Source organism: Macrotis lagotis, chromosome X (assembly GCF_037893015.1).
Source record: "Macrotis lagotis isolate mMagLag1 chromosome X, bilby.v1.9.chrom.fasta, whole genome shotgun sequence".
NCBI lineage: Eukaryota > Metazoa > Chordata > Mammalia > Peramelemorphia > Peramelidae > Macrotis > Macrotis lagotis.
The window spans coordinates 585443943-585465160 of record NC_133666.1 but is presented as its reverse complement, the minus strand read 5'-3'; the positions used below and the strand labels follow the sequence as shown (position 1 = coordinate 585465160).

General features: G+C 38.2%; 1 protein-coding gene across 10 annotated transcripts in view; it reads right to left on the bottom strand.

Moving 5' to 3' along the window:
- Window positions 1-21218, bottom strand: part of ZHX2 (zinc fingers and homeoboxes 2) — a 208748-nt gene that overhangs the window by 165514 nt on the left and 22016 nt on the right. For 6 of the 10 annotated variants that reach the window (XR_012471627.1, XM_074201562.1, XM_074201555.1 and 3 more), the window contains exon 1: window positions 107-9673. The exons of 2 other annotated variants lie outside the window; for them this stretch is intronic. The gene's annotated coding sequence lies outside the window, so the exon portion shown is untranslated. Of the gene's footprint in view, window positions 1-106; window positions 9674-21218 lie in introns of those variants that run through there. 2 more of the 10 variants (XM_074201557.1, XM_074201556.1) reach the window with 1 other exon arrangement.

The following is a 21218-nucleotide window of genomic DNA, read 5'->3' as shown; positions in this document are numbered from 1 at the left end:
TATCTATCTTCCCCACTATGCTTTCCTTCTTTCTAACAGGTCAGACAGACAACAGGTACTCAAGACATCTCTCTGGCTAGGGAGTTCAAAAGAGCAGAGCATCTACCTGGGCCTGGGTTCAGGCCTGGCTTGGGTTCCCCAGTGGTCAGGCTGCTAGGTTTTCTCAGGTCCCTCTTTCATCCTGTGCTTGCGCTCTCTTCCTTCCTCACCTATGGAGTTGTAATTATGGCTCTATGGAGGTCCTGATCATTTCTACAGTGACCACTTGCGATGTGACAAGCATGCGATTGTGACGTCAGCAGGAATAAAGCAGCAGGACCTGATCAACTCCTAAGCAACGCAGATCCTGTTTTGATGCTAGCGTCCTCGGCACCAAAACAAAAACAAATTCCTCCCTGGGGTAAGATGTGGAGGCCAAGTCTCCATCTGAGGCCATATGTGAAAGCAAAGTTCTAATCTGATTCGAGAAACTCAGAAACTAGGGGGGGGCAGGGTGACACACAAATCTGAAGGCACAGTCACCCCTGGGTCCCTGGATGACACTCTGGTCCTGGGTTATGGCAAGCACCTCATTCTGACCAAAGTTATGTCTATAAAACTACCCCAGAGGCAAAACTTTGGTTCAACAGGATTAAAAAATAAATAAAATCTTTTAAAGAGGGAAGAATGTTTTGTGGGTACACATTCTCTACTTTCTGTAGAAATGTCAGATCTTGGTTTAAATTTTAGAGAAAAGGCTAGAATGGATTCAGACTTTGTTCAATTGGGGCCTCTTGACAAAGACCTTTGAGCTCCCCCCCCCACCTTCGTGATTGGCTAATTATCCCTTTCAATGTCCAGCTCAATAATGATTAGAATCACTTCACAATGGAGAACATCCAGGCCAGGAAAACTTCCACTATGGCTCCACAGAACAGGGAGCAGAGCACAAGAGAGGGAGTCAGAGGCCCTCAAGTTCCAGGCCTAGGGCTAGCCCTAAATCATTGAGATGTGGGGCAATGGTAAAATGGGGCTGGAGACTAAGAGCTGACATTTATAAAGTGCTGCTAAGCTTTGCAAAAATGCTTTCCATAGATAATCTTCATTTGATCTTTATAAGAATCCCCTGAGGTGCTAGGACAGCTGTTATTAGGAAACTGATGCCAGTTTTCCTGGGATCACACTGCTAACTAGTGTCAAAGGCAACTCAGGAACCCTGGATTCCCCTGACTTCAAATTCAGGGCAGCATCCAGGCCTGCCATCAGAGACCAGGGTCTCACCTCTAAATGCAGTTCAGGGGCACTCTAGACCCTCAGAGAGTCCTCTAGGACATCTGGATATGGTTATGTTCTGCTTTAGCTCTATTCTCTTCCTCTATTTCAAAGGGCTACTAATTCAAGACATCTATTTTTTAAGCTCTTAAGTCGAACCTCCTAATAGTTGGATGATTGGATAAGGGTAGACAAATTCAGTTTAATTCAAATCACATTTATGAAACACCTGCCCCTATATTAAGTAATAAGGACTCCCTCTCCCCCCACACCCCAGGAAGTTTACATGCACAAATAATTAGAATACAAACTAATATAGGATAAGAGCATAAGAGAAGTGTAAAGTGGTAATGAGACTCACTGGTAGCCCAGGGTAGGGGGAGAAAGTAACCTGGAGGGCTTCCTGAATATGTGATACTGAAGTTGATCAAAAATTCAACAGATGTGAGGAAACACTTCATGTACAGGACCCTTCCCTGAAAAGGACCATAGAAATAATTAAGTCCAATCCCTCTCATTTTTACTGGAGGAAACAGCTTAGAAAAGTTAAATAGTTTGCCTAGGGTCATGCAGCTAGTATGTGTCTGAGACAGGATTTGAACCCAGTCTTCCTGAAGATAAGTCCAATGTTCTAGCCTGAAATCAAGTTGTCTTTTCATAGGGAGAAAGGGGGTTAAAATAAGAGACATCTTTTTTTTTAAACACATTATCTCATCCTATCCTCCCAACACCTATAGGATCATGGAATGTTAGAATTACAAGGGGGGGGGGTGCAGCTAGGTGGCACAGTGGATAGTACTGGCCCTGGAGTCAGGAGGACCTGAGTTATAGTAAATCCTACCTCAGATACCTAATAATAATAACCTAGCAGTGTGGGCTAGCCACTTAACCCCATTGCCTTACTTAAAAAGGGGGGGATCTATCTAGTTCAAACCTCTTCCCCCTTTGCAATTTTAGAGAAGGAGAAACTGAGGTCAAAAGAGACTCAAAGACCCAAGGTCATGAAACTAGTTAGTAGCAAAGCTGAGATTTGAACTCTGCTTTCTAGATCCCTAGTCAAATACTTTCACCACTGCATAAAGACTACATTCAATTGAAGTTTTGTTCAGGTTCCCACTAGATACAAAGCACTTGACTGGTCACAGGGGTTTGGATGGAGAAGAGAGGCACAGAAAGTTGATAAGAGGAATAAGGGAAAAACCATTTAAATAGTATCTATTATATGCCAGGCCCTATACTAAATATTTTACAAATATTATCTCATATAAGCAGTTCCTGCTTTTCAGGAACTTGTAATTTTTCTGTGAAAATAAGAAAAACAGTCACTTAAAAAGCTCAAGAATTAGAGAAAAATGGTACAAGACACATCCCAAGACAATTTATGTATAAATGCTTATTTTTTGGTTACAGATTAATCCTCTATAAATTTGGAGGATGGAAAAGTCTGTAGTGGATGTTGGAGACTGGCAAGCTTCTAGAGAAAGTGGATAAGAGTGGGGTGGCCATTCAAGTGAGTGGATTAAATAGGCAAAGGTACAGTTGACAGAAATGTACATGGTATTTTCATGTATTACTCTCCAAACATGCCTCAAGTTACCTCTTAACCTATTCCCTATGCTCCTATTCACCTCTGTTTTGACTGCTTAACAGTTTATTAATTCTTTAAAATAAGGTTCAACTGTTTCTACCTCCATTATGCTTTCTCTGAATACCCGGATGAAAGGAATGCTTTTAATCTGATAATATCTTCCTTCCTACTTCTCTTTGCACTGGCCTATTCAAATTTGGATTATAGTCATTTCTTACTCACTAGGATCAATCAATTGACATTTATTAAACACCTACTACACTAATTACCATTGCTTTAGCAAAGGCTCTGTGACCTAAACAAGGGATCAGAGACCAACGGGTGCAGGATTAAGTGGTTTGTATAAGTGGTAGTAAATGTAGTTTAAAAAAAAAAAAGCAAGGATTTGAACCCAGAGCCTCTGAATCCAAATCGAATGGTTTCTCAAGATATCATACTGCACACATAATCTCACTGAGATATTCTAACCTTCCTCACCCTGTCTTAAGCTTTGTATATACTGGTAATGACAGGAACTTTTGATATTGTGTGTAGCATGACACACCACATTGTCATAGTATCTGCTTAATAATTGTCTTCTAAATGAATGAATAGATAAATGAAGGAAGTATACACCAGACTGGTGGGATAGTATTCTGGTACATATGTCATGGAAACCTAAAATTCATTCTGAAGTAAGCACAATAATCAGAATAATGTACACAGTCACAACAATATAAGGAACTGAACTCTGACCAATGCAATGATCAAGAGTACCCTCAGAGGGCTGATGGTGGCACAGAGAAATCTCTTTCTCTCAGCAGAATTCAGGGATGTGGTGGATTACAGGTAGAGAATGAAGCCTACATCATCAGGGAGATAGTCAGCTTCTCTGGAAAGAGCTCTGGGCCTACGAATCAGAAAGGTTGTTGATCAGTTGTGCCTGACTCTTCATGACCTTATTTGGGGTTTTCTTGGCAAAGATCCTGGAGAGTTCTTCACTTCCTTCTCCAGTTCATTTTACAGATGAGGAAACTGAGGCAAACAGTTAAATGACTTGCCCAGTAAATGTTTGAGGCCACATTTGAACTGCAGTCTTCCTGACTCCAAGGCTATTTCTTTATCCACGGGTCACCTAGCTGCCCCAGAATCAAGGAGATGTGGGAGTTTAAAATCTACTCTCAAACATTTACTAACTGTCTATAACCACACAAGTCATTTAACAACAACTTTCTCATCTGGAAAATGAGATAATAATAGCATTTATCTTCCAGGGCTGTTGAAGAATAATATGAGATAAGACTTGTAAAGTACTCTGTAAACCTTAAAGTTCTATATAGTTATTAGTAAAACATTTATTATTTTTGTCAGCCCAAACTAACATCTGGTTTGTTTTGCTCAGCTGTATTTCCTTTGTTACCAGGAAAGTTCCATGGGGCAAGGGGGAAGGAATTATTAAGAAGCAACATAATTCTAAAAATCAATAAAACACTTACTTCTTTTCTTAAAAGATAGGAGATTTGATCTAGGATAGAAAGACTACCCAATCCATCTTGTATACTTATTTTCTGTTTTTTCTTTGAGACAATTAGGTTAAGTGACTTGCCCAGGATCACAGAGTTAATAACTGTCAAGTATCTGAGGCTGTGTCTTGAACTTAGGTCCTCCTGACTGTAGGGCCAATGTGCCATGGAGCTGGCCCTTGTACGGTTCTTAAGACTTGGAGGGGAGCGGGGAACCTGCTCATCCAGTTAAAACTCAGAATAAACTAAGACAATTTAAAATTGTGCTTTCTCATCTTCTTCCCAAATGTACTCCTTTGAAGGTCTAATTATAGTGTCTTCTATTTTCTTGTAAATAATCACATCTGTCATAACTGATTTAAATGATCCAAGATTCTGAGTTGGCAATCATGACATCCTGAACCAATGTGTCAATTCCCCCAAACAGGCTGTGAGCAAAAGTTGCATGAGAGAAAGGAGGAAAAAAATGAGTCACAGTCCTATGGATGGCAGAGAGACCAATATGTGCATTTTCACAATAGCAACATCAACACAAACTCTTCAACGTGGTGCATGGGTGTCATCCCATCTGCAATCTATAGCAACAAAAAACTTACATGCCAGCTCCAGGAAGGGGGAGGGGGAATCTTAGTGGAAAACCATTAGTAGATGAAGTTGGCGCTTGAGCATTTATTTATTGGGTCTAACTAGAAACCCTGCTAATATTCTCATCTCTTTTTTATTCTAGTTCTTGGAAAGTAAGAAAGAATGACTGTTACACATGATTCATTGACTACTGAGTTTTAAAGTCTAAATCCCAAATTTAAGAAATTAATATGTATAGAGACAGGTTTTTCAAGTCATGATAATCAAATCTCTTCCGCTTTTCTAATTATCCTAACTAGAAATAGTTGTATTTCCAGCCACAGACAAGACGAAAGATATTTGTTGGGGAGCCCAATTTGGGGAATGAGGGAGGGTGGAAGGAGACATTTTTCCCCCCAGTCTAGACTTATTATTTCATGGGTATGGAAAACTCCCTCCAGGAATCCGGATTGACGATGAATCAGTAACCATTTTAGAGAGTTGCCTAGGAAACTGAAAAACTAAGTGACTTGCCTGTGATCACTCAGCTAGTGAATTTTAAGAATCAAGATTTGAATCCAAGTCTTCCAGATTCCAAGGACAGCTTGAATAAAAATCCTCATGGGTGCTCCAGAAGGAGAAATGTTTTGGGGTCCAGCTATATAAGAAGCTCCTAGTTGCTGAGGAAAACTACTAATACGTGAGAATCATAGTCCTTTCCCTCTGGTCACTATATAAGTACAGTCAAATTAACAGGGATTTATTAAGCCCATATTTATTATCAAGTACTATACTATATAAATGTTGGCCATATCAAGAAAGGCAAAAACAGTCTCTGCTCTCTAGGATCTCAGTCTAATGAGGTAGATAACATCCAAACAATTATATATAAAGATAGTTAAAGGAGAGATGATCTCAGAGGGAAAGCTCCACAGAACAAGGGGTAAAGAAACCCTCTTTGGTCCCCAGCCATTCAGATGAATGAACCCATAGCTCTTGGCACAAGATCCAACAGAATTTGCATCCAGGTGACAGAATTCTTGGGATGGAGCTAGACTTTGGGGGCTTGACTTCTCATTGCTGAGTATTAGTCACTGTGGAATAACAAGACTTTTAACTTGGCAGGCTGTCTGTAATTCTTTCACTTCTTCCTATTAACATGCACATAAAACATTTTGGCCATCTTCAAGGTTTTTTTTTTTTTTAAGGCCTTCCCCTCTTACTGGTCCAGAACTAGAGAGGAGATGAAATAGCAGTGTCTAATCTAGAGTATAATACAATTTTAGCATTTTACTTCCCACCTCCTTATACCCATAGTTCTCAAGTCAGAAGGAAAAATGGGAAAATTCAAAGAAAATAGTGTTTCAATAGTCTCAGGAAACTGCCTGGGAATCTCTGGTGGAGATGTATTTTTTCCATTAGACCATGTAAAAGGTCAGAATGAAATACATTATCTAGGAAGGTCATAAGAGTATTCACTCACAATTTCTGTGGCATTTTTAAGGTTTGAAAGAGGCTTTCCTCACAATAAACCAGTGTATTATAAGCTTTCAAATATCATTACCCTTGTTTTACAGATGAGGAAGCAAGTTTTGAGAGGTCAAGAGACTTGACCATGATCATATATTAAGTACTGGATGCCCAAAATTAAACTGCCAAGGACTCTGGGATAGTGCAGACTGGGCCCAAACTAGGAACTTTACCTTAAAGGTTCAATTTCCTTCTCTGGCTTTTTTGATTCTACCTGAATTAATCTATGAATAAAACTTAGGGGGGCAGCTAAGTGATACAGTGGTTAGAGCACTAACCCTAGAGTCAGAAGTTCAAATCTGATCCTTAACACTTAATAGTTGTGCAATTCTGGGCAAGTCACCCAGCTCCTATTTCCTTGTATCCCCCTCCCCAATCCCAGACAAAATAAAATTTAGGCAGCCTAATAATGTAAGTGTCTCAAATGTAGGTGATAGTTTTACACTAAGTTCTAGACTGAATATCATTGATTTTAAAAGCTGAAAGGGACCTTAGAAGTCACTGAGTCAAACTCCCTAACAATCCATATTTGAATACATAGGAAATATTCCCAACTTCATGATTTAGTTATTTTTCACCCAGAGCAACTAAACAGTGGCAAACTTCTACAGGGTCAAACCAATGTCACCAGAAGCCCTGCTTCCTCTAGGCTGAGGCATGTTAGACTCAGACATCTTTTAAGTTAGACCTATTCTGGTTCACTAATATTCAATCAGGTATGGTCCAAAGTCCTCTGAATTACAAGAGCAAGCTCTGAATGGTTGCCATTCCAACATGGTATGAATTAATTCTGCTCACAATTGCAATTACAAAGTATGAGACATTCACTTATTAAATCATGACTTTAATTTTCTTATTTTTCCCACCACCAACACAGAGTTCTCTGCCCCCACCCTCAGTCCTCCAGTAGAGAAGCCAAACCCACCACTCATTCTTTGCTCTGTTCTGCTTCTTCGTGGAGATAACCTGACCTAGTGCACACATAGTACACTAAGGTATAGTGGATGTAATATGTAATATATATCACAAGTAATGTGATATATAAATGTTTGGCATTACTATTATCTGTAAAATGAGCAAGTCTCATTATTTCTAATTCTCCTTTGTCTAGTCTGTTCATTTTCAATTGTTTAATCAATACCAAAAGAGTTTTATGATTGCTACCTAATTTGGTACAGCAAATGCTATTCTCCCCCTCATTTCATTACTTCCCTTGATATTCCAGAGCTTTCTCCAAATGATTAAAAAAATTATCTGACTATAAGGAATCCTTTTACTAATCTGATTGATATAGTACTAAAATGCAGGTTAACTTTGGTAGTATTATTATTTTATAATATGGACATAGTCCAACTATGAGCACCAAATACTGTTCTAGATATTTAAGTTATCTATTTCTTTAAGGAACATTTTGTAACTGAATCTACATAAATATTGAGTATTCTTGGATAGGCTGACTCTCTAATATTTTATACATTTTAAATGAGCTTTCTCGTTTAATTTTTGCACCTTCTAGATTTTGATGTTGTTATTATGTAGAAATGTTACTGATTTTTATGGGCTTATTTTGTGGCTTGAAACTTATTGTCTTAATTAGTTTTTTTCTGATGAGTACTTAGAATTTTCTAAGCACATTCATGTCATCAGCAAGTAAAGATATTTTTATCTCTTTTTCCCTACTGTTACATCTCTAATTTGATTTTCTTGTCTTAGTGCTATTTGTTGGCATTTTTAGAATTAAATAACATAATAGCAAGGAGATGGGCATCTTTGCTTTATTCCTGTATTCACTGAGGAAACCCACAGAGTATTTCCACTGCAAGATATCTGTTTTTGGTTTTAGATAGATACTTTTTAATGACACAAAAAAAATCCCACTATATGTATAATTTGTAGGGATTTTAGCATAAATGAACATTGTATTTTGTCAAAGGCTTTTTCTACATCTCTTGAGATAATTATAAGGTTTTAGACATTTTTTTGTTTTTAATACAATTAATCTTATGGATTCCATTGCCACCCATTCCCCAACCCTCAATGCTGAACCATTCTTGCCTGGTATAAATCCAAGTTGGTCATAACAAAAGAATTCTTGGATGAATTGTTATATTTTATTTTAAAGGATTTTATTTAAACTTCTAACATAAATGTTCATTAATGATACTTCTCTGCTTTATCTTTTCCTAATATAGGTATGAGGACTATTATTTGTCTTGTAAACTGATTTTGATTTTATGTTTAACAATAATTTGTATAATGTTGTTACTAATTGTTCCTTAAAAGCTTACTAACATTCTGTTGTAAATCCTTAAGAACAAGGAATTATTTCCTTGGTTTTTCTTTTACAACTAGTTCTAAGACCTTCTCTGAGATCTAGATATTTTAGATTTCTATTTGGTAATCATTCTATTAGTTTGGGTATTTTATATTTTTGAAGTTAATTTTTCATTTCTTTTTTTGTTTTGTTTGCATATAACTATGCATAGCGTGTTCTGGTAATTACTTTTATTTCTTCTAGTTTTGTTGTGATTTCATCTTGCTCATCTGCTCTTTTATTGATTTGATTTTGGGGCCTCCTCTTTTTAGTCAGGTTGGTTAAAGGTTTGGCACTTGTTGACTTTTTCAAAGAACCAGCATATTGATTTAGAAAACCACAAATCAACATTATCTAAATTTTACTATACTTTTATTTATTTGGTTAAACATTTCCTAATTAAATTTTAATCTAGTTTAGCCACACCAAATTTTGCCTGCCAATTTGATGCTAGGCTCCCCGAGTTTGACATTTGTGTTGTAAGCAACAGAGTGTGCCTTCAGACACATCATTTCAAGAGGAAGATAATGAGAAAAGAAATACTGTCCCAGGGTAAAAATTTTCTTATCTCTCACATCATAGGATCCAATCCTGCCCCAAGTCCTCCCTTGATCATTTTTCTTTCCCATTTGCCATAGTATCTTCTATGCCCTTCTACCCTTCTGGATGCTAGATGCCACCCTCTTCTCCCCCCATTCCCAAAAACTCCAATGCTCCTTATATTAAGTTAGTATGTTGTCCATGAAGGCACTACACTCTCTCACAGGAGGTGGTCTCCCAGTGTATCAACTTCCTTAAGATTAAATCCACTGTAAAGTCCTCATTTCTTATTACTGAATATATTTTCCCCCATGGGAGTTCTCTTCATTAGGGCCCTTTTGTGCCAGTGGGTTGAGATGTTCCTATCCCCCCCACCATCCCCACCATGTCAGCCCTTCCCTGTGCTACCTTCCCCCATTCTCCAGCAACCCCTCCACAAGCCAGGAGACCAGGAACTGTCTTCTCTTTATTCTTTTCTCATTGATATAGAGTACACCAACCAATTAATATTTATTAAGCACTTACTAAGTGTGAAGCATTGTGCTAAATTCTGGGAATACAAACATGAGAAAGAGATAGTACCTGCCCACAAGAAGCTTATATTCTAATGGGGGAAGACAAGACCTAAAGAAAAACTGGAAGAAGTGCGGAACAAAGGTAGTGCAACAGGGGCTTAATAGAGGAAGTCCAGACCTCATGAATGGAGTTGGCTGTCTGGTCTGGTCAATGAACTTCTAGGAGGAGCCATCCAATCAGAGATGTCCAAAGGGTGACAGTCATTCCAATATATGAATTCTAGGGGTAGAGTGAACTTCCAGGATGAAAAGCTGGGGCATGGTGAAGGTTCTGAATAGTAAAGGAAGCCCAGAATGTAGTCCTCCCAGGCATGTAATTATTTTTCATGTGGAAAAATGTGGCAAATATGAGATCAGGTCCCTCCTTCTTTCATTTTCTATCTACCCTTTTAGGCATCCTTTCAAGGTGCAATTTAGTCCTCCAAAATATACTGATTCAGCTGTAAGGTGTGTTGTGGGTTTGAGTCCAAGATGTTTCAGGCTTGTTACCCCAGTCACTTCTATTTCTTTAGATTATGTTTTTGGGGCAGCTAGGTGGCGCAGTGGATAGAGCACTGGCCCTGGAGTCAGGAGTACCTGACTTCAAATCCAGCCTCAGACACTTAATAATTACCTAGCTGTGTGGCCCTGGGCAAGCCACTTAACCCCAATTGCCTAGCAAAAACCTAAGAAAAAAAATTTTAGATTATGTTTTCATCTTTACTATCTTTGTGTACCTTTAGAATGAAATCCATAAATGCATCCATTGTAGTTGTTTAACCCAATGTTTTTGTCTTCCAGTTTTTTCTTTTAATAGTCTATAGATATTGTATTACTTATTCTTTCCTTGGAAGTTTTATTTAGTTAATTTTCCTTGTGTTTCTGTTGTTTGGGTGATTCACAAGTCAAATAACCTGATTCTCTGATATTTGTAGGAATACTTCAAATACTTCTTTCATTGACATCTTTTATTTTTCATAGCCCAGATTATCAGAGCTTATCATTTTGAATCACTTTCTGAACTCCTCTGCTTTTCAGAATATATTTTTCCATCCCCTTCTGAGGTTTCGGATGGATGCAGGAAGAGTCATTCAAATTTCTTTTCCTTTGTGCTTGAAGGCCTTCTTCCTGGACCCTTATAGAAGATTGTTTGTTAATAAAATTATGAAATTTAACTCTGAATTGTAGTTTGAGACACAGTTTTGTTGTTCCCCCTCTCCCCCCAAGGAATCTCGGATTCTTTTGATTGACATTTTGTTTTCTGTATTCATACATTCTGGGCAGTTTTGTTGTATTACTTCTTGCATTATGTTGTTTAGGCTTTTTGATTTGTCAAATTTTGGGGGATGTTTATGATCCTTAAGGTGTCTCTATACAAACTGTTTTCACAATTAAATGTGTTTTGCTTTGATAGAAAAAATAAGTTCTTTAAATGTTACTGCTTTTTCTTGTCATCTTCCAGATTGTATTCCCAAACAGTTCTTTCTAGTTCACTTCTTTGAAGATACTTGTCGCTGTGAGCTCACGTTCTTCTAGTCTATTGTGCAATTCCTGTTTTGCTACTCAGGCCATAAATTCTGCCATTTCTTCTTCTTGTGACTTATTTCTAAATTCTAATTTCTCCTTCAAACTATTTAGGAGTCTTCCTTTTATGGTTTCATGTACTCTTGGGAATACAAAGGATTTTTCTCTTTCTTCAGGTGTTAAGTTCAATTTAACTTTGTGTTTTTATCTTTATTTAGAAAGGTTTATAATTCCTGGATGTTTTAGTAATCATCTTCTCTTTTAATTTACTATTCCCTCTATTGATTTCTGTTTGTGCTCTAGGGCTTTAAATTAATTCTTTCCCCTCCTGAAATTTTCAGTAGCTTTAGTTTTTTTCTTCTCTGACTCGATGTCTGGCTTCTCCCCACTTCTGAGAGTGGTTTAACTCCTAGGAAAAAACTTCAAAGTTTTCTCAGCTTCTTCCCATGTTAGGGTATTTACTTTTTTAACCTGACTTGGTCCCTTCCTCAACTAGCTTCAGTATTAACAGGTCGGACTCTAGTTCCTTTTCATTTAGGCTCAGCACAGTCTTACATATTGAGTTCCTACATCAATTTCCTCTAATCTTTGGATTAGGATGGACAGTACCTTCTGCTTTTCAAGGAATGGGGAAGGGTGAAATGGACATTCTGGGAAGAGTTTGTGCTGCTTTGAGTCCCCTTAACTCAGGGGACACCCAAGGATAAATTCAGTTCAATTCCTCCTCTTCTTTTCCTCCCCCTCTATATGGGGAGAGTTGAGGTCAGTTGCTTGTTGAAATAGGGCACAGGAAGAAGAGTAGGGGTAGGTTTTGCTGGCAGAGCCTTTAATGGGAGGGAAGTCTCCCAGTGGGCTAAAGCACTAAGCCTCTGAGTCACAAGTTGCTTTGTTTACCCTGCTGGGGCTCCAATGTTGGTAGCAAGTAAGTGTTAAGTGAATGCCTTAAGGTTTGGCATTCTTCGCTCTTAATTCATATGGCTGTTACCTTGCTAGGCATCTTGCTTTCTTATCCTGTGGAAACAGCTGTAAGTACCCTTCCTCTGGCATATAATTCCAATTTTTCTAATTTAGTAGGGACTGAAGAAAACATCTAGTCCTCCATCTTACTGGCCATATGATCAACAAGTCCCAAACCCTACATTTATAGAAGGCACAATGTTTAAGTAATATCACACAGTAAGTGTCTGAGCTGAGAGAAGGACAGTTTTATGTGTGGCATGGCCAGGAGGACAGTGTTACTGGCTCACAAAATACCTATCAGGGAGTAAGGTGTAAGAAGACTAGAAAGGGGTGACTAGGTGGCACGGGGATAGAGCACCAGCCCTGGAGTCAGGAGGACCTGAGTTCAAATCCGACCTCAGATACTTACTAATTACCTAGCTGTGTGGCCTTGGGCAAACCACTTAACCCCATTGACTTGCAAAAACAAACAAACAAACAAAAAAGACTAGAAAGGTAGGAGGGGGCTCAGTTATGAATGGCTTTGACTGATAAACAGAATTATTTTGCATTTGTTCCTGGAAGTGATAGGGAGCAACTGGAGTTTAAGGAGTAGAGAAGTAACCTGGACTTTAGGAAAATCACTTTAGTGACTGATTGGACACTAGAGTGGAGTGGGGACAGACTTGAGGCTGGTTGACCTAGCAGCAGGCTATTTTTAGTAATATAGTCATGAGCATGAGGTGGTGGGGGCCTGTACCAGAGAGATTACAGTGTCAGAGGAGAGAAGGGGTCGCATTAGAGCTATTTTGCAAAAGTGAAATCTGTTGCCAAACTTTGGCAACAGTGAGATAGTGAGGAATGGAAGACTCCTGGATTGCAAGTCTGTTGGACTAGAAAGATAGTGTAATAGGCAATAATAGGCAAGGTAGGAGGAGGGAGACTAACTAGGGTAACTAGGTGGTCCAGTGGATAAAGCATCTGGCCTAGTCAGGAAGATCTGAGTTCAAATATACTTCAGATCCTTACTGGCTATGTGACCCTGGCCAAGTAATTTAACCCTGTTTGCCTCAGTTTCCTCATCTGTAAAATGAGCTGGGGTGGGGTTAAAGGCAAACTATTCTAGTATCTTTGCCAAGAAAACCCCCAAAATGGGATCACAAAGTCAAACACAATTGAACATTAGGAGGAGGGGAGGGTTTAGGGGAGTTCCGCTTTGGAGAGGTTGAGTTTAAAGATGCCTATTGGACATTATGTTTGAGATATCTGAAAGGTAGTTGGAGATGTGAGATTGGATAGTAGCCTAGAGATTGGGGCAAGATTTGAGAATTGTTAGCACAGAGAAGAGTAACTAAATCCTTGGGAGCTGCTGAGATCACCAAGTAAAGAAGTAAAGAGGGAAAAAGAGAAGAGGGTACAGGATAAAACCATAAGGAATACCTATAGTTAGAAGGTGTGACATGAATAAGGATCCAGTTAAGAAGACTAAATGTGTTGAGGATGAGGATCCAGTAGATAGATAGATAGGTAGGAGCAGAACCAGGAAAAATGATGCTACCAAAAAACCCTAGAGAGAAGAGAATATCAGGAGGAGAAAGGATTGACAGTATCAAAGGCTGAAGAGAGGTCAAGGAAAATGAGGATTGAGGCCAATGGATCAGGTAACTAAAAGATCATTAGTAACTTTGGGTAGAGCAGTTTTGGTGAAATGCTAAAGTCACCAGGCAGATTATGAGGGGTTAAGAAGAGAATGAGAGGAGAAAGAATAGAGATACCTGTTTTAGACAGCCTTTTAAAAGAATTTAGCTATACTCTGGACCTCAATTTACTCATCCATAAAATGAGTGAATCAGATTAGATTAATTTTGAGTCATCTTATAGCTTCTAAGTATTATATCATACATACATGTCTATTATATTGTATTCTTGGTGTAATATATTCCCAAGGGGCAGCAAGGGCCCTGAAATCAGAACCTGAGTTCAAATCCTATCTGACACTTAATAATTATCTAGCTGTGTGACCCTGGGCAAGTCACTTAACTCTACTGCCTTGCAAAAACAAGCACACAAAGATAATAATATACCCAAGAATGTGATCCCAAATATTAAGGTGCAGACTAATGTGCAATGGGAAAAACACAGGGTTCAATATAGATTCAGCCACTTAATTACCTACATGATCTGGGTAAGGCAGGTCCTTGTGTATAAATGTCCAAGCTGGCTTATAGAGCCTCTACTTCTGAGTTTATGATTCCTTGGGCTACTAACTACACCTGAACCTTGATTTGATCAGAGGTGGACATTTCCTTAGACAGAGAACAGAAAGGAAGGATTTGAATCTTTACTCCCTCTTTTAACTTCTGCCCTGGGTTAATCTGACTTTCAGGTTCTCGTGCCCCACAACATCAAGATTGTAATTCTTAGGTAGAGGGAGAGGGGAGGAGATGGGGATGGGGGAAGGGGGAGGGTGGGATGGCTTGAAAGCAATACAAATTTAAGGGACAGAGATACCTCTTATTATTCAAATACCTTCTGTCAGACAAGGGTCTGCTTTGCATAAAGACTACAAACCCCCCCCCCCCCATTTCAGTGTCCCCTCCCCTTCATAAAGCACAGACATAAACATCCCAGAAATATTAGTTAGGATCCCAGTCCTTAGAAGATGCCTTCCAACCTCCTTTAGCAATTGGAAAAAGTGATTTGATTTCCCAAGAAAAACAGGGATACAATGCAGTAAATAAATATCAAATTCCAAAGGATAAGGGAAGGCTGGAAGGATCTCTGGGTCCAGCCTGAGTGCTCCCCACCAGGATGAGCATTAACTTTGCAAGCCAAGCAGCCTGAACTGGTGAATGTCCAAGTGCTCTCCCTGCCCCTCCCCTCTTTACTGTAAATCAGTTTCAGCCTAAATCCTGGGAGGTTCAGCAACAGGCCGGCAAAGAACTAACCTTACCCCCTGGGGGAAAATGGGCAGGGAACCCTGTTTTCTCCATATTTCATAGCCTGCCTGAAGTAACTGGAAAATCTCCAGAGTTCATTTCCAGTTTAAGGTCACATTCTTCTCTGACTGCAGTGGGAGTCCAGAGTCCTGGATTCAAAACCCCCACTCTGCCATTTAGTATGTTAGGTTTTGAGCTGGAAGAAGTCTTAGAGATCCTGAACCTCTCATTTAAGGGTCCAAGAGGGAAAGAGCAAGGATTCAAACACATCATTTCAATTACAAATATGATCCTCTTTTTCCACTATGATACATCTACATTAGTCATACACCTTCTATTCAGACATTCACTTTCCCATCCTTAGCTCCTTCATTTCTAAAATGAGGGGCAGGAGTCCATGAGGTCCCTTCTAGCTCTAAATCTACATCCTTAAGTCTTTATTGGAGAAAGGGTGGCCTAGGGAGTAGAATACTGGTCCTGGGGTCAGGAAGACCTCAGTTCAAAGCCAGCTTCAAACATTTGCTAACTGTATGATCCTGGAATAGTCAATATATGTATTCATATACACATACATATATACATAAATATGTTTAACTATATATAAACATATATTTGTGTATGTGCACACACTGAGTCCTTATTTTAAAGTTGCTCCCAAGTAAACTTTTACATGGTGTTCATTAAAGCACAAATAATATTCATTGTGGAGGAGAAAGAACCCGAGGCACAAAGTTAGGGCAGATCTGGATTTAAGTCCCACCTATCAATAGATTTGCTAGTAACCAAATGTGAGAGGGCACTCTATAAGTTAGAGATGAGCTGAAATCTATATTGCCAAAAGGGGTTCCCACGCTGACAAAATCATAGGTCCTTGAATTATTATGATCACTTACATTGTTGGCTGAAAGGGTAGAAATGGAGAATATAAATGGCTTCCTTAGATAAAAAAGGAAGGAAAGGAAAAAACAGCTGCTACATTTTAATCTACACAGTGGGGGGTTGGGGGGTATGAGCAGGGAGTTGGCTAATAACTAGTTTTTCTTCCCTTCGTCCTAAATCACTCTCCTTCTGAAACTGAAACATTACTCGGTTTTCCCAATGAACACAAATATGAGCCCATATGTCAAACCTCCAGTCCATGAGGAAGTATCTTTTAACCCACACTTATAAAGACCCTATAACAACAAGGCTTCATTAAGGGGAGACTGGAAGGAAATTTTTTATTTAAAGTAATGGTTTTATTAAAACTATAATTTGCCCAAAGTGCTTGAGAATTTAACAAAGTGTGTAATTAGCAATAAATTGAGGAGAACGTCTCTCCTAACCTAGGACAAGTAGAATTTCTAACGGCTGGCTTAGTGATATTTTTTTTTAAATGAAGCATCTTATATTCATTAAAGAGCCTGATTTACAGGGTTTAATATCTATTTAAGTTGCACCATACTGAAACTTGGAATACAAAATTTTAGTCCAGATGTGCCTTTTTGGCTGCTCAAGTTTGCACACCCACACCCACACACTGCAGAACAAAAGATTCCCAAACATCTAACTCTTTGCTGCTGTCTTTTTACTTTTGTGTGTGTGTGTGTATCTGTGTACACACACACACACACACACTCACTCTCCCTCTCTCTCATTTGGGTTGTTTTGTTTATCAGAGCCACATGTCCTTTACAACCCAGTTACCTCCAAAGGCCTCTACTTAAGAAAATAGTGTAAATTAACAGTTTCAGTTAGTTCCTGCTTGAACAGAATGAAAATACTATTTTTCTAAATATTCAGTAGATTCTCTGAACATTAACTATTCCTCTTAAACTGAATTTGAAGGGAAAGAAGATCCTTAGTTGATCCCTAGATTGGATTTAGGGACACCACTCAAGTCAGAAGACACATGGGGGTGGGTGGGTACAGGCAAATAGCAAACCATCCAGAAACAACAACATGCCTGGTCAAATGAGAGGTTTTGGCTGACAATGGTCTGGCTCCTACAGTGCAAATGGCTCCATTGGATCAAACAGGCCCCAAGAAATAGTCCTGGGGAAGAATGTCTCCTGACTGGTTTCTCCAGAAGAGAAGTTAAGTGAGGCAGTTTGACAGAGAAGGTAGCTGTTTCCCTGCCTATTTTGTCTGAATAACTGGGAGACTGGAATAGTCAGACAACCCCCAACTAGACCCCATACTCTCATAAGAATACAGAGACAGAGGAAATGGACAAAGATATCAGGAGAGGAAAGACAAAATGGTGGCAAAGGTTAAGGATGAAAGGATCACAGACTTAAGTTTCTGCTTTTAATGTTCCACATGCCTGCCATATATAGAAATAAGATACCCTAAGTCAGGGGTTCTTAACCTGTGCTCTCTGAGTTTAGTTTAAACCTTTTATTTTTCAGATGAGTTTAAAATATCTTAACTGTATTTCGTGTGTAAACCTTTGCGTTTTACGTTGTACTTTTAAAAATATTCTGAAAAGGGGTTCCTAGTCTTCCCTAGACTGTCCAAGGGATCTTTGACACAAATTAAGAAATCCTATGAAACACTTTTCTGGTTATGGATCTGAGGACCCTGGAAGGCACTTCAAATGTCATTTAATCTCTCCTCCTCATTTTTCAGGCAAGGAAACTGAGGCCCCAAAAGGTTAAGCAATTTGCCCAAGGCCAGGCAGGGAGTAAGCATCTATAATTTCCCTGGCATGGGTACCACCTCCATCAATTCCTTAATAGTGTTTTTGAGTCAGTGGAGCAGTTCAATTCAAAGCAATTCAACAAGTATTCATTAATCCCTGTGTGCAAGTCACAAGGCTAAAAGTTGAGTATATAAAAATAAGAGTTTCTTGTCCTCAAGGAACTTACATTTTACTAGCAGAAAGGTACCTGCTGGTCTGACTTCTGAAAACAAGCATAGCCAAATTTGGCCAGCTGAACCTAAAGTAACAGATACTTCTTCCCTTGTCAAGTTGGTAAGATTCCTAGGTTGCTAAGATCTGCCTGAGTTTTTATTTTTTATTTAAATGAAAAATCTCTGGGAGATCAGGATTACTTGAATGCAATGAGGCTTCGGAATCAACCTTAGGGAAGGGAAGGCTACCTGATAGATGAAAACAGAGAATTCTCCCTTTAAAAAATGATGACTATGAAGGATTTCAAAGAAGTAAAGGAAGACTTTTATGAACTCATCAAGGTTGAAGTAAGCAATATGCAAAGTAATAATATAAATGAAAAGAATTAAAAATCAAAAACAGGAAGTTACAGAATAAAGTGACTAGGTATTGGGGGGTGGGGGTGGAGGGAGGGTTTGAAATTGCTCCTAAGTAAATATTTGTAGAGTGTCAATGAAACTGTGGATAATCTTCACAGACTGCTGGATGGTGCAGGTCTTGGACCTCCAGTCAAGAAGACCTTATTAATTCAAACCTGGCCTCAGACAATTACTAGCTGTGTGACTCTGGGCAAGTCACTTTACCCTGTTTGCTTCAGTTTCCTCATTTGTAAAATGGACTGGAAACGGAAATGACAAACCATTCTAGTATCTTTGCCAAAAAAATTCCATATGGGGTCATGAAAAAAATCAGACAAGACTGAAATAACTGAACAATAACAAAAAAGAAGGGCTGAGAAAATGAATCAATATTCCTTCTTTCCAGAGTGGAGGAGCTGTATTGGACCGATACCTCCTACTGTTAGTCTTCTTTGTTTTGGTCACTCTTGCTGAAATGTGGGTAGGGGAGAATGGAGGGATAGATCTAGAAAAGAAGGTTATACAAAGCAAGGCAAAGCAAAACAAAACCCTATAGAATCTGAATGAACACTTCATTCTTTTTAAAAAAAATTTCTCTTATGTATTTCTTTCCTATCACATGGTTTTTCTTCCTTTTCCCTTAATCCTAATTTCTTATATGGAAAATGACTAATCTGTAAACATGTTAAACACAAATGTGTATGTACAACATTCACCTGACTGTTCACCTATGAGGGGAGGATGGAAGAATGGAAGGAAATTATGTAACTTAAAAATATGCATATGCATGTGGATGAATGTTGAAAAACTTTTATAACATATAATTGGAAAAATAAAATGTCAATTTAGAAAAAGAAAAGAAGGTTATATTAAAATACAAGATAACTATATTTCTTTAAAGGAAAGGAAAATGTGTACTACTGAACAAGCATTCCAAAATAGTTAAAGCTTCTTTCCCATTTTTAGCAAAATATTCATAGTAGTATTGTTTGTGGTGCTACTTTTGCATAGCAGAATAGAGACAAGGTACAGTTGGTTCTGCTGTAACACCTGTTTAGCAAACATCAATTGTCCAGGCAAGATTGATATATTAGGGAACATTTTCAGCATAACTCGAATTTCAAGTTCATTTCTGTTCAGTTTCTTGAGAAACATTGAGAGAACACAGAAAATTGCTTCACTTCAAAATACCTCAGTCTGTAATCTAACACCCCATTGCCATTTTGGGTCTCAGGCAAGGTGACAGGCCATATTTATTGTATATTTTCTGATGCAACAGGACCTGAGAGTATACATAGGCTACCAACCCCTTGTGACATGACCTCTGGACTCCAAGCCCAGGGTTATGAACAAACTCTGTTCAACTGGCTGACAGTCTGGGGCCAAGTCTAACAGCAGCCCAAGGACTCTGATAAAGATACTATTAATTGTAATATTTATGTATCTCTTAACCTTTTAACATGTATAAGAGTGGGCAACTATTTTTAAAAATTAGATTCCTTCTTTTTCTCTTGTGTGTCACTGATCAAGTTTTTGAACACTGTGCTCCTAAACTTCCTTTTCCCTCAAAGTTCTATATTTTGGGTAGGGGAGAATGGAGGGACTTTTAGATTTTATGTAGCTGGTGCTTTTGGAAAACTTAGACATTTAATTGTAGCAGAACTGCAGTTAGGTACCCAACAATTATGGATTGGTTAGGAAGTAAGAAGTGATGAATATGAGAAATTCAGAGAAACAAGGAGAGATTTGTATGAATTGATCAGGAGTGAAATAAGCAGAACTATATACACAGTAATTACTGTAATAGAAATGTATAAATAAAATTAAAAGGAAGCCAACCTTTGGTCACTGTAAAAACCAGTGTAAAAACCAAAAACTTTTGTCTGGGAGAATGAAAAGCAAAGCATACCCCCCCTCTTCTCTCAGCAGAGACACTAGTAAAACAAAATGATAAAGAATCATTTTACATCTACCAAAAACAATACTATTATGAATATTTTAATAAATATGGGACAGAAATCTTTGACTATTTTTGTAATCTTTGTTGAATACACATTTTCTTATCCTTTAAAGAAATATATTAGTATTGCATTGAATATAACCTTCTTTTCTGAATATATTCCTCTATCCTTCCTACCCAAAGAATAAAGAACAAAAAACATTTCAGCAAGTGATCCATGTAAACAAAAGCTGATACAAAAATCAATGTATCAGTTTTTAGTTAATTGATTTTCATTGTTACAAGGTATAGTTCAATACTAGGGTGAGGGAAAGTACAATAACTGGAAATGACTCTCTAATGTCCAAAAAGGTATCAATAAAATTTATCTTCATAAAGGAAAAAAAAGGAAGATACATATCTCAGATAAATCCTCCTTCGGTTTAATGAAAGTGTCACTCAATTCTAGAGAAAAAGAGTGACTTGGAATCAGAAAGAACTGAATTTGAATCCTGTCTCGGGATTTTTGTTATGTTATGTGACATAAAAGGAAACAAACCTGTTTACCTCAGTTTCCTCATTTGTAAAATGAGGAAGGCTGTGAGGATTGAGATAACATATTTAAAGCACTATGCAAAACTCAAAGTATTCTATAAAAGTTATTATTAGTTTCTGATCTGTACAACTAAAATTATCTTGAAGTGTTCTTCCTTACACAAGTCTTAGTTTCATCCCCAAAACTTAATTGTAAGCTTGCTATGAGAAGGAAATATTTTTACACTTTATATGAGTAATTATAA